General features: G+C 41.6%; 1 protein-coding gene across 1 annotated transcript in view; it reads right to left on the bottom strand.

Annotated features, from left to right (window-relative positions):
• The window catches only part of Wrn (Werner syndrome, RecQ helicase-like), a 129,415-nt gene extending 115,918 nt beyond the window's left edge, over positions 1–13,497 (bottom strand). Inside the window, exon 1 of the mRNA XM_013025950.1 lies at positions 13,348–13,497. The gene's annotated coding sequence lies outside the window, so the exon portion shown is untranslated. The remainder of the gene's footprint in view (positions 1–13,347) is intronic.
• Positions 13,498–13,944: the final 447 nt, after the last annotated feature.

Raw genomic sequence — 13,944 nt, 5'->3', positions numbered from 1 at the left:
CACCACTTCCAGCTTTTTTCTTTTTGCTTATGTGGTGCTGACGAATCGAACCCAGGGCCTCATGCATGCAAGGCAAGCACTCTACCACTCTATCACCTTCCCAGTCCCTATAAGACTCTTATCTCCAATTAGCCACCACAAAATCAGAAGTGGCACTGTGGCTCAAGAGGTAGAGTACTGGCTTGGAACATAAAAGCTCAAGGACAGCACCCAAACCCTCAGTTCAAGCCCCACAACTGACCCCCAAAAACTTTCAAATTAAATCAACCATTTGTTGAGCCTAAAAAATTCTTAGCTTGGAAGCACAATGTCTCATACATGTAATCCTAGCTACTCAGTAAAGTGAGGTTTGAGGATCATGGTTTGAAGCCAGTCTGGGCAGAAAAGCTCCTGAGATTCTTATCTCCCATTAATCACCCAAAAAGCCCAAAGTGGAGATGTAGTTCAAGTGCCAGCTGCAAGCAAAAAAAAGGTAAAGGAGAATGTCCTGTCCTGGTCCTGAATTCAAGCCCCAGTACCAGCACACACACACACACACATACACACACACACACACACACACACACACACACAAATCTGGGCTTGATTTCTTCTCATTTATTATACTTGTTTCAGAAATAGGATGATATAAATTATCTATACATACCCATATGTTAGCAACTACTTTACATGTATGTACTTATACACATGTCAATAATGCATTATCTATTATAAAGATATACTATAATTTATAAGATATTCACCTGTGTCATTTTTGAAAATTTTTGTGAGTATAAAAAAGTAGAGATGAAGGGAAAAAGGAAATAAAGCATCTATGACTATGCTCTCATTTAATTCCCTAATTAAAGAGACTGTCAAGACTTTCATTATAGTCTATTACTAGATTTCTACTGATCTTAATTTCCCTCCAAATATTCCAAAATTCAAACCAGAAAAGTTACATTAAACTACCTATTAGTATAGGTTCAACTATATTAAGTCAACAGTAAAAAGTAGTAGGAAAATTGTTTTCAGCGAAAGATTTTCATACCTGTCAAATATTATACAACTGAATAATTCATTATTTTTAATGAATTTCTTCTATTCTTCAAGTAACTACAGCCAGTCAGCTAAAATCAACCATTATAAACTAAGCAACCACAGAGCAAGTTTTCAAAAAAGAGTCAATTAAAACTTACCTAGGCTATCTACTTTTCATTTTATTTTTATTACTGTTACTTTACATATGATCTGAAATGAAATTTTGTAGGACTCATTATTAAGTGGATGTTGATGTTGCCTAACCAGCATCGTCTACACTGGCCCTGGAAGCACCAACCCAGAAGACCACACAGACACACAGTCACATACAGGAAAAGGAGTTTATTGTCAGCTGACAGGCTAGCTCTCACAGAAAAGAGAGTAGCAGCATGTCTTTGTGCAGGGGAGGTGATTTTACAGAGCCAAGGGAGCTAAAGGCAGGAAATTCCACTGGGAGCGGGGAAGTACTCTGCATCTGGTTCATGGTTCATGTGAGTCCCGAAGTGCTTGAAGTAGAAGTGGGGAAGATCACTGTGGTAGGACTGAGATTTATGGCTGCAGCTGGAGGCTAGGTGGATCCACCAAAGCCATCAATAAAGAAAACACATCCTGGAGATAGGAGGGCAGGGATGGTAGGGGAAAAACAGAGGAGGAGGCAACAATGCTTGATAAGAAATGTACTCATCACCTTGTTCATGTAATTGTAACCCTTCTGTATGGTATTTTCACACTCCAACAGTTGGGAGGGGTACAGGTCACTGTAGAAAAAAGGCACGATGGGGGAGATTTGCCAGGCTCTGTAAGCTTAACCCTCCACCCCCACTACGGAGGTCTCAGCTAGGTAGATCAGGCCCCAGAACTCAGCAAGCACCGAATACATGGCACCTGTATCCACCAGAAATGAAATAAGCCCGCCTGCAACCTTGTTACCCTGGGCTCCTGTGTGGTGCCATGAGTGGTCGCAGTTGGAAGTCCAGGACCTCCTCAGGCTTCAGCAGAGTCCCAGAAGATCGAAGGAGGGCAATGGGGCTCTAGTGGTTGGCCATCATCCTTAGAGTACAATAGACAGTCCATCACCCAGTGCCCCCACTCACTGCACTTGGAGCACAGCCTGGTCGTCTTCCACAGTTGCAGGAAGGATACACTTAGTTGCAGGAAGGATACACTTGTATGACCATGCTGGCAACACTGATGGCACAGCTTGGAGATCTTTGAGACCTCTCCTTTCTCTCTCAGAGGGAAGGACTCCCTCCAATGGCCCTCCTGACCACACTCTTACCAGGACGCGGTGGTCCCTGTAGAGAAGTGGCTGGTTGTAAGGCTGAGGCTGGTAGATCTTAACCAGCATCTGGTACTTGAGCTTTTGGCCTTGTCCTCCTTACTATTTTAAAGCATAAGTACAGCATCCAAAACTTGGATCTGAGCAACTACAGAGCAAGAGTCAAGGGTCCCCTCTCTAAACACTTTAGCTAGGCTCAGATGTCAGGAATGGCCTGATTTTTTTTAAAAAAATGAGTCATTAGTAAATTTTTTCCATCAGTGGATTCAGGATCCCAGCTGGTAAACTGTAAAAGAGGCCGACTAAACCTTGCCAAAAACAAGGGATAGATTTTCATTTTTGTCCTGAATTACTTCAGACAATGTGTCATAACTGATGGCTTTATGTGCTGTCCATCTGAGCCCCTTGAGTATACTGGTCATGACTGAGCAGACCTGCCTGAGCGTTATAGTCCCAGATAGGTTCCTGGTCAAGGATAGCTGCAGCCCCAAGGGGGTAGGCAGCAGTGATGGACTTCCTCTTCATAAACCCAGGCATTTTCCCAGACTCCTTGATGTTCCTCAGGTAAGAGGGTGTTAGTTAAAATCACATAAGCATCATGCCAGGTCATGTCATAGGACTGGATCACACACCGTAATTCCTTAATGTAGGTGGAAGGATTAAACTAAAAGACCCTAGACATTTTTTTTTCAATCTAGGAGAGGTCAGAGAGGGGACCTTACATACATCACCTTTAAAATAACAATAAAAATTAAATAAACAAATAAAATGCATGATTTAATTCAAGCCAATGAGAAACAGATATTTTCAGGATGATTTCTAAGAATAAGTCTTACTCTTGTAAGAAAGTTACAGGAGCCAGGTACAGTGGTTTATGCCTGTAACCCCAGCTACTCAAGAGATAGGAGATTAGGTAGATCATAGTTCCAGGCTATCCCAAGCAAAATGTTAACAAGACCCCTATCTCCATCAAATGTGGGAAAAATGAGGCAGGATAAATTGAGGAAAATGAGTCCTTGTGAAGGCAACACAGAAACACGGTATTCAGAACACACAAGGACTATCTCTGCTTCAAAGAGAGACAACACGATGCATTCCTTCCTGAGAGTTGCATTTTTTCATTCCAAGAATTAACATTTGTTTGGCAGGATATATGCCTTCCTGAGAGAAACGTTCCCCAAAATGTACACAATAGGAAGTCCCATTTTAATAATACATTTCCAATACTTTCTAAGCCTATTTGAATTAAACTTCCCATATTTGCATTCTAATACATAAATACAATATGATAGGATCCTTTTATTGGTCCTTGATTTTAAACTATTTGGATATACAAAATGAAGAAAAACAAGTTTCATAAATTCAAAAAGAGAAAGTTCTGTCAGGTGTGGTAAGATACACCTGTAATCTCAGGAAATGGAAGCAGGAGGATCACCTATTTGTCTGAGGCCAATTGAACTGTACAGCAGGACCCTGTCTCAAAAAAGGGGCGGGGTGAGAGGGGAAGAATAGGTATGTAGTTGTAATATTCACAACCCTGGGTTCAATCTCAAGCATCACAAATAAATAAATTTAAAGACTTTAAAATCATACTAAGAATTGAAATAACACTTCAGCAACAGTTTCTGAAATTCTGAACTTAATGAAAATGATGCTGAACTACAGCACTTAAAGCTCTTCAATGGGCAAAAATTCAGCTATGCCCGGTAGAAAGAAATGTACAAACATTTTTGTAAGATTGATTTAACTCTTGTAGGAAGAGGGAAAGATAAAAGTGGAAGCTGGGTGAAAAAGACACCAAAAAATTAACACACAATTGTATAAACAATCATATATTTATCTAATGCCAAACTTTCTGAAGATCATCAAATATCATCTCAAACAAGCAGACAAGTCTTTTTATAACATAAGTAAGAAGGAAAATTAGGGATTTTGTCATTGTGTGCCTCAGACAAAGAAATGTTATCTTCCGGGCCCATTATCTTTTCCCTATAGTTCAGGAACACTGTTTTTATGAATGAACAGCAAAAACAGATCAGGTAAGAATAGGAAAGGTCTCATGCTTTACATAAATATACAAATTTGAATTTTTTCTGATGCTTGTATATAATACGCATAACATAGTATTCACTATAGTATATTGTATTTCTTATACAATGCATATTATATAACTTTTGAAAGAATATGAAACTATTCTAATTTCTTATGCTCTCATGAAGGAATTGTTCAAATCATGTTTTCTTACTCTTCCCTCATATTAAACACTTAAACTAAAGAAAAACAGACACCTCCATCCCCCAAAAAACCTGTCTTTAAAACAGGCTGATTGCCAGGCAACAGTGGCTCATGGCTGTAATCCTAGCTACTCAGGAGGCTGAGATCTGAGGACTGTGGTTCAAAGCCAGCCCACGCAGGAAAATCCATGAGACTCTTAATTCCAATTAACCACCAGAAAATCAGAAGTGGGGCCGTGGCTCAAGTGGTAGAGCACTTGCCCTGAGCTGAAGAGCTGAGGGACAGTGCCTAGGCCCAGAATTCAAGCCTCAAGACCAACCAAAAAAAAAAAATTACAAGCTGATCACTATTCTTACAAGAAATTGGCTTAACTTTTATCATAAAATTAAAGTCTTCTAATACAATTTTTCTCCAGTCACCTAAGGGCAGATAATTTCACTTATTTTACAGATAATCAAATTTAGAATAAACATATCTCAATTAAACACTTTTCTATATACAAGAATCAGTTACACATATACCCAAATCAAATTATATAATCATATCCAAAATTTATGTCTGAAATTAATTAACAGCAAAAATTACAACTCACCCAGAATAAACATAAAATATAAAAGCCCATTTTAAAGATAACTAGAGTTTTGAGAAAAGGACTGGAAAGAAGGAGCTCAACTCAAAACTTCAAACATGGGGCTGGGAAGGTGGCTCAGTGGTAGAGCACTTGCCTTGCATGCCTGAGGCCCTGGGTTAGACTCCTCAGCACCACATAAGCAAAAAGAAAAAAGCCGGAAGTGGCACTGTGGCTCAAGTGGTAGAGTGCTAGCCTTGAGCTGAAGAGCTGAGGGACAGCACCCAGGCCCAGAGTTCAGGCCCCACGACCAGACCCCCCCCACAAAAAAAAAAACTTCAAACACATTAGTTAAATCAATACACTCAAGAAGCAAAAAAAAAAGTCAACAACACTTTCCATTGAAGCTAACAAGTTTACATTAAACTTCACCAGCAAGAGAAAATATTTAAGAGCATAATATTATTTTGAAAACAATAAGGGAAAACAAACCTACAGTAATAAAAAATATGAAATTGATGTACAAATTTTAAAAAATCAATGCAATAAAAATATTTTGTCTAAGCTGGGTGCTGGTAGCTGATAACCCTAACTACTCAAGAAGCTGAGATCTGAGAACTGCAGTTCCAGGATGACCCAGGCAGGAAAGTCAGTGACTCTTACCTCCAATAAACTGCTCAAAACGATGGGAAGTGGCACTATGGCTCAAGTGTTAGAGTGCTAGCTGGGAGCAAAAGAAGCTCAGGGACATGTGGCCAGACCCTGAGTTCAAGCTCCAGGACAGGAGATATATATAATAGAAAACTCTTAAAAGAGCCGGGCACTGGTGGCTCACGCCTGTAATCCTAGCTACTCAGGAGGCTGAGATCTGAGGATCGCAGTTCAAAGCCATCCCGGGCAGGAGAGACCTTGAGACTCCTATCTCCAATAAACCACCAGAAAACCAGAAGTGGCGCTGTAGCTCAAGTGGTAGAGCGCTCGCCTTGAACTGAAGAGCTGAGGGACAGCGCCCAGGCCCAGAGTTCAAGCCCCACAACCGACCAAGAAAAAAAAAAAAAAAAAACTCTTAAAAGATTATACAAAAATCAGCTCTAGTTCTTTACATTAAAAATATTCTACTAAAAAAATCAAGAAGAAAATGCATTTGTGATAGCATCAAAATTAAAATATTCAGAGCTGGGAATTTGGCTCAGTGGTAGTTTGCCTAGCATGAATGAGGCCCTGGGTTCGATTCCTCAGCACCACATAAGCAGAAAAAAGCCAGAAGGGGCACTGTGGCTCAAGTGGTAGGGCGCTAGCCTTGAGCTGAAGAGCTGAGGGACAGTGCCAGGCCCAGAGTTCAGTCCCCACAACTGACAAAAAAATAATAATAATAATAATTAAAATATTCAGTCAAATCAAGCAAAATTTATACATTAAAATCTATAAAGTGCTGATGAAGGTATATAAAAAAGTACATATATGAAGATATTATATGTTCATAAACTAGGAAAACTAATATTGTGGTATCAATACTGTTATACAGGAACTCAATCAGGGAGAAACAGAGAAGCTACATTTTGAGAGGTTCAATAGGGAGGGAGTCTTTACTAGAAAGGTGGACTCCTGTCTCAGTGCATTGCTGAATGTTATCAGCATGAGACTTAAAAAGGCAAAAACCATCCAAACTAGAAAGAAAGCCAACTAATTGGGAAAGAATATTTACCATCAATATATCAGACAAGGCCCTAATATCCATTATATACAGGGAACTCAAGAAACTAACCCCTCACATATCTAACAAACCAATCATGAAATGGCAAGGGAACTAAATAGAGACTTCTCAGAAGAAGAGAGAAAAATGGCAAAGAAACACATAAGGAAATGTTCATCGTCCCTGGAGGTAAAGGAAATGCAAATAAAAACAACACTGGGATACCACCTTACCCCAGTGAGAATGGCCCACATCCTAAAGGCAGCCAACGAAAATGCTGGAGGGAGACAGGAGAACCCTACTGCATTGCTGGTGGCAATTTATACTAATACCACCACTTTGGAAAGCAGTCTGGAGGTGCCTCAGAAAGCTAAATATAGGCCTCTTCTATGACCCAGCCATACCACTTCTAGGCATCTACCCTGGACAACAGGAACCAGGATACAAGGACACATGCAAATCCATGCTCATTGCAGCTTTGTTCACAATATATGGAAACAATCCAGATACCCCACTACTGATGAGTGGATCCAAAAACTGTGATACCTATATACAATATAATATCATGCAGCCATTAGAAAGGACAAAATAATGGCATTTGCAGGAAAATGGATGGAACTAGAGCAAATCATTTTGAGCAAGGTAAGCCAAGAACAAAGAGACAAACAGCACATGGTCTCCCTGATATGTGGATGCTAAAGCTAAAATGCAAGGAGATATGACAAAGTAAACAAGACTCAAGAAACAAAGGACAACCACACATTTTGTCATATTGCTGAATGACTCCAAGTTCTTGAGCATAGATATGAGAAGGGATGGATTAGGAGTGATGGGTGACAATGTTGACAGACACCTTGTATTCATATACTGTTTTATAGAATAGGAACTTCTTTGTACAACTACTTAAAGATAATAATTTTTTAAAAAGAAAAAAATTAAACACATTACATTATTTTTACAATAAAAAGTATTCAAAAGGCAAAAACCATATCAAGGCAGATGCCACATGGGATGGGGATTAGCAAAATGTGTTCACTGAAGCAAAACAAGCCACTTAACTAAGGGGCATAGTTAGGGTTCATTAGAAGTTAACTAGTAGGAACAATGAGGGGTAGATGAACCAGAATACAGAAACCTTAACAATGAGAGGTAAAGATTTCCTGGAGTCTAACAATCCATGACATATCCACAGTTCTGGGAATGACATATGCCCTACCTACAGGTCTCAGAATTTAGAGGCATTAAGATGGCAGTGGAGACAAGATGGCATTACTTAGGCCCAGTATCCATATTTCAATACTACCTAATTCCAATGGCATTTTTCAATGCATTTTTTAAATCAATTACAAAACTGTTATGGAACCACAAAATACATCAAATAACCATAATTATCCTGAAAAAGAAAAAGTTGTAGACATCACACTTCCAGATTCTAAACTACATTAAAAAGCTACAGTACTCAAAACAGTGCTGTACAGACAGACATAACAATAGATGCCCAGAAAAATGGAACAGAATATAGAGTCCGGAAACAAACCAAAACATAGATAGTAATTTTAAACATGGCCACTAAGACAATTCCACACTCTCTTCAATGACAAGTCTGAGGCAGGGCTACATAGCCATCCTCTTACCAAAAAAAAAAAAAAAATATATAGATAGATAGATAGATATTTATAGAAGGTGGTAGGTATTAACTTATTTGGCTGCAGTAATCATTTCTGTTGTATAGGTTATTTCAAAATATTGTTTAGTATTCATTAAGTATATACAATAATTTCTAAAACACTATGCACAGAAGTAGATGAAATACAAAAATTTGACATATGACAAAAGGTTATGTTAAGTCCTTGAGAAAGAAAACAATTCAGTAAGTGAGGCAACAAATTGGCCACAACTTTGACATAACGTTATCTGTAAAATTTCAACAGATCAACAGTATTGCAAGAGAGCAGAAACTGGCCCTATCATTTTGTAGAAAGTATCAAAATTTTAAATCTATATAACCTTGGAATCAACAATTGTAGCTATCCTATGCAAATACAGCATATATGCACAAAAAATCACAAATTGTTCATTCCACAGTTTGTAATAAGAGAAGCCAATAGTAAGGGAAATTAATAGTCAAACATAGCACAGCCTAAGATGACATACTAAGTAGTCAATAAATCAATAAAATAGAACATGTATTAAGGGAAGTAGCTAACCAGTAGAGCACCGACAAGGCCAGAGGTTCAATCCCAGCATTGGGAAAAAAAAAAAAAAACCCTATATGTATTAACAAGACAAGTTCTCTTAAACATGTGCTAAGTAAAACAAAGGAAAAACTGTGTCAACTATAGTTGCGTTTTAAATTTGAATATAAGATAAAATGTGTACAATCTCCCTCTGTACTCATGGGGGATTGATTGCAGGACCTAGATTCCAATGCATCCGCTCCAGTCCCATTAAATGGTATAATACTTGCATATAATCTATATACATTCTCCCATGCATTTAAATCAACTCTACTTATGCCTAATACGATGTAAATGTAACATAGTTATTATACTGTATTGAGAAATAATGATTTTTTTAAGTAGGTCAGTACAGACACATACACTCACAACAAAATAAAAATAAAAAAGACTGTGGATATTTTGTGCTCCTTCAGGTCATTTATTTCCGAGTCAGAAGAGAAGCAGGAACAGGTGTATCTGCCGGTCAAGGCCTGGACCTGGCAGACACCACATGGGGAGTGGGAGGGGAGGGGAGGCACAGGAGATGGCTCCCGACTGTGTGTGCACTTGGTCCCACGTTGGCCCTGGTGGGCCAGGGAGGGCTGCCTGGGCTTGGTGGCACTGGAAGCCAGGGAGAGGCAGCAGGCCCGCAGCCTTGAGGACGGCACAGCGGAGGCAATAACTGACAGGCCAGGCATGGAGGCCCGGGCCACGAGGCCCAGGGGAGACAGGTAAGGCTCGGCCCGTCTGTCCCTCCGGAGCTCTGTGCTGCCCACGCAGGGGAGGCAGAGGCAGGACAGACACCTCCGGATGGGGCTGGCGGCGTGAGTTTTGGCAATCTGACCTTCTCCCAGCTGCTGGTGCCACCAGCCCCAGCCACGAGAGGGGCTGTCCAGGCCTCTGTGGAGCAACAGCAGCACACCCCAGGCCTCCCCGGGGTCGCTGGGACAGGGTGGCCGACAGGGAGGACAGGGAGACCACCTGCTCATGCAGATGGGGGTTAAGAGTTAGCGCGGCCCCCAGGACACGTTCCACATGTTAAAACACCATGGTTAGACGGTGACCCACAGCGACACAGATAGAGGGGTGACTGGCTATCTAAACACAAGGAACAATCCAAAGAGGAACACTTATCAGTTAACAGGCACCCCTATAGGGAACAAAATCAGATTATGTGAAATGTGAGTTTTAATATTCTTTTTTTTTTTTTTTTTTGGTCAGTCGTGGGGTCTGAATTCTGGGCCTAGGCTCTGTCCCTCAGCTCTTCAGCTCAAGGCTAGCACTCTACCATTTGAGCCCACAGTGTCACTTCCAGCTTTTTCTGCTTATGTGGTGCTGAGGAATCAAACCCAGGGCCTCAAGCATGCAAGGCAAGCGCTCTACCACTGAGTCACCTTCAGAGACTGAGTTTTAATATTCTATAGTTTCCAAAAAAGTGTGACATTCATTCTCTCATGCAAATTCTCTCTACTCTCCCTACCGTCTCAGTCCACATCTTTCTTGAAATACAAAAATAACATGAAAGAGGCTCTGTAAATAATAGGCAATGATCTATATTCTTTGAATTGGGATAGTGAGTGATGGGAATGTTTGTTCTCATAATTCAATATTGCTCCCACAGTGTGGCCCACTGACTACCCTTCCCCACTAGAGGAATCTTCCCAAAATATTCCAGCTCCAAATCTTAATCTAAATATGAAAGCCCACTCTCCCACCCTCTCTGGTACTGGGGATTGTGAGATGAGGCAGGGCAGGAGACTTGCTCAAATGATAGGTTCTCTGGGCAAGACCAGAACCAGAGACTTGTGAAACTCTTTGAACCTGCAGTGATCAGGGACCCTGCCCTCACCCATTACCCTTACTGAAATCCCCCCTCACCCCACCCCTACCCCCCCCACATATGCCTCTATAACTTTCCATTAAAGTTGATCTGGTCTGTGGAGGTTGTTTACTGCTCTTTCTTTACTTCTAATACCCTCACGACTCATTTCCTAATGTTAAATATAAGCATATCAATTGTTTTAGCAAAATCAAGGATGAAAGTGAAGCCTGACAGACTGGGAAAAAAGGAAGAATAGTCAGCTTACAGCAAATACAGGTGATATTCCTTCATATATTGCCCTAAGATTAAGGAAACAAAGTCATTTTAGGGGAAATGAAACTGGATAGACTAGAGGAAAAGGAGGTATGGTCAGCTTACTGTAGATATTCCTCCAAGTACTTCCCTTAAGATTAAGGAAAATGAGGGAGGGGATAACAAGTTCGACAAGAAATGTACTCACTACCTTAGTTATGTAACTGTAACCCCTATGCACATCACCTTGACAATAAAATTAAAATTTTAAAAAACGATTAAAGGAACAAAGTCATTTTAGGAGTAATGAAGCAGGATAACTTAAGGAAACTGAGGCCTGGTAAAGGCAACTCAGAAATATGGTATTTAGCAATGCTATCTTTGCTTCAAAGAGAGACAACAGGATGCATTCATTTTTGAGAGATGCATTTACGTATGTCTTCCTGAGAAATATGCTTCCCCAAACTTAAGCCACCAGCCCCAAAATGCTGATAGCAAGGTGTCTCATGACAGGATGCAATCTTACCAGGAAACTTGTTAAAGCAAAGACAAAGCAAACTTTAAAGCTATAATGCCTTTACCCTATAAATAACTGAACAGCCCAAGAACTGTGTGTCTCTCTGGGTGTCTCTTGTGGGTGTTTGTGAGTGTCTCTCATTGGGTCTGAATATCTCTCTGCCTGTTTTTCTCTCTGTATCTCTATCTCCCTATTAGAGTACCCACAATCTGCTGAAGTGTGCCCTTGCTGAAGTGCCCTCTGCTGAAGTGTGCCTGTCTGTCTGCTTGTTTACTTACTCAATAAAGCTCTACCAAGTTTTCTTAACATTGTGATTTGCCCAGAAATTCTTATTCTGCAATCAAAGTCAAGAACCTTAAGTGAAGAGTTACTATATTGAAAGGGAAACTTCACTAAATCTCACCTCCCACAGGTGACAAAAGGAGGAAAAGGAAGCTGATTATCTTAATAGTAGGAAAGAGGAGGCTGAGGAAGCTCTATTGTGGAAAGCTGGCCTATCATGCACTAAGCTCTAGATTCAATCCCAAGCATTACAAAAACATTAGCACACACATACATACACACTAAGAGTGTAGCAGACAGACCCATAGTGTACAGTACATTTTAATAGCATTCAACTCTCCAGCATTGTCAAATTATAACTTCAACCTTCTCTTCCCGGGACCTAGTCGTTCCTCTTTCTCTTATTATTTTCAATAGGATTTTCACCCTCTTACCTTTATAACACTTTTTTATTTTTTACACATTTCTTTCTTTAGTATTATCCACACCTTTGGTCCTCAACTCCACCAATACCTGAGCTCCTCCCAGCCCTGGAGTTGCGCCCAGACCCACCTGCCCACGCATCTACCGTTCTGAACCTCCAACTACTTGGATAGGGATGGTTGCCATGTGCTCGCTCTCCCGGAGAGACATGGGCCTTTCTAATAAACCTTATTTTTTTTTTTCTGAGCCTGATTGCCTCCGCGTGGTCCCCTGCGTTGGATGTGAAGGATTCCTTTCACCTTCCACTAAAATTTAAACTTAGTTTTATTCACTTGCTTGTTTCTCTAGTGTTAAGGATCAGGGTTTAATAAATCCATGTTGAATTAATACATAGAGATATAGGGTGCTAGGCACGGTGCTTGCCTAGCATGAGAGAGGTCTTGAGTACTATCCTCAACAGCAACCAATAGACAACCATTCAAAGACATCAAATTATCAAAATCTAACCCCCTCTGGTAAACCATATAAAGCCTAAAAACTACTGATTTTCTTCAGATTCTAAGCATTCTAACCATTTAATTACTCTACAACAGTTAGTGGTAGTATTTAAACACATCATATGTATCCAGAGTACTATTCAACTAGGGGAAAAAATACCATTAATAGAATGATCTAGACCCAATAAATCCAGTATAGATACCGAGTTATTTCCCTAGTTTTTGTTGTGCACACTAAGAGTGGCTCATTTCTGCAATGGGTCACATCGGACAGACCCTGGGTAGGGGAGCTCCACAAGACTAGGAAGCGGAGGCCCACTTTCTAACAAACCGAAGTTCAGAGGCCAGGCCGCGGGGTTGCGTCCGCGTCTCTGTCTTGGTCTTCTACCAGGGGCACGAAGGAGCCTTGTTTCTAAGCAATCTCCCAGAGCCCTGAGATCCAGCAACTCCACGGCGGCGAGAAGCCCAAGGTAGGACGAGCTTGGGGTGAGGGGGGGTCAAGGGTGAAAGAGGTTAGCAGAAATGAAAAGAGCTACTTACCCTTCAACGGGTCTTCAGCTGAGTGACTTGGGGAACGACCCTACACCAGGGCCTGCAGCACCGAGAGTCAAGCGAGCCATCAAAACCAACCAGCTTTGTTCCCGCGCTCTATTTGGCAGAAGAGAACATTACGGGCTAACAAGGCACACACTTCCGCTACGGAAGTTTTACTTTCACCTTTCCGGCCCCGCCCCCCTCCGCTCCGGGTTCCCGCTCCCAGCCCTTAGGCCCGCCCATCCGGGCTCAAATAGCAGGGTGGGCGCGGCGTAGTGCGCGTGTGCGGCCGCAGAGGCTTTCGGGAAATGTAGTTTCCATGCAGGTGCCGGCGAGCCGCCAGAGTCCTGCATCCCTGCGGAAATCCCGCGAAGTCACAGCGCTCCCGCCGCACGGGTCCCCTTCCCAACTTCACCCTGTCTAGTCACCTCGCACGCGTCCTCCCGCTGGGCTGCTGTCAGGAGTCGGAGACACCCTCCCTCCATTCCTCCCCCTCCCCACCCTCCCCTCCCTTTTGGCGGCTGCGCCGGGGAGGCGGGGTCCGCCGCCCGCCCCTCACCGTCAGCCTTCCTGCCTCCCTCCTCCCCTCCCCGCGGGTGTCGG

Source organism: Dipodomys ordii, unplaced genomic scaffold (genome assembly GCF_000151885.1).
Source record: "Dipodomys ordii isolate 6190 unplaced genomic scaffold, Dord_2.0 Scaffold4, whole genome shotgun sequence".
In the NCBI taxonomy this organism is placed as follows: Eukaryota; Metazoa; Chordata; class Mammalia; order Rodentia; family Heteromyidae; genus Dipodomys; species Dipodomys ordii.
Note: the sequence above shows the minus strand (reverse complement) of the source record. Positions and strands in the feature narration are given on the sequence as shown.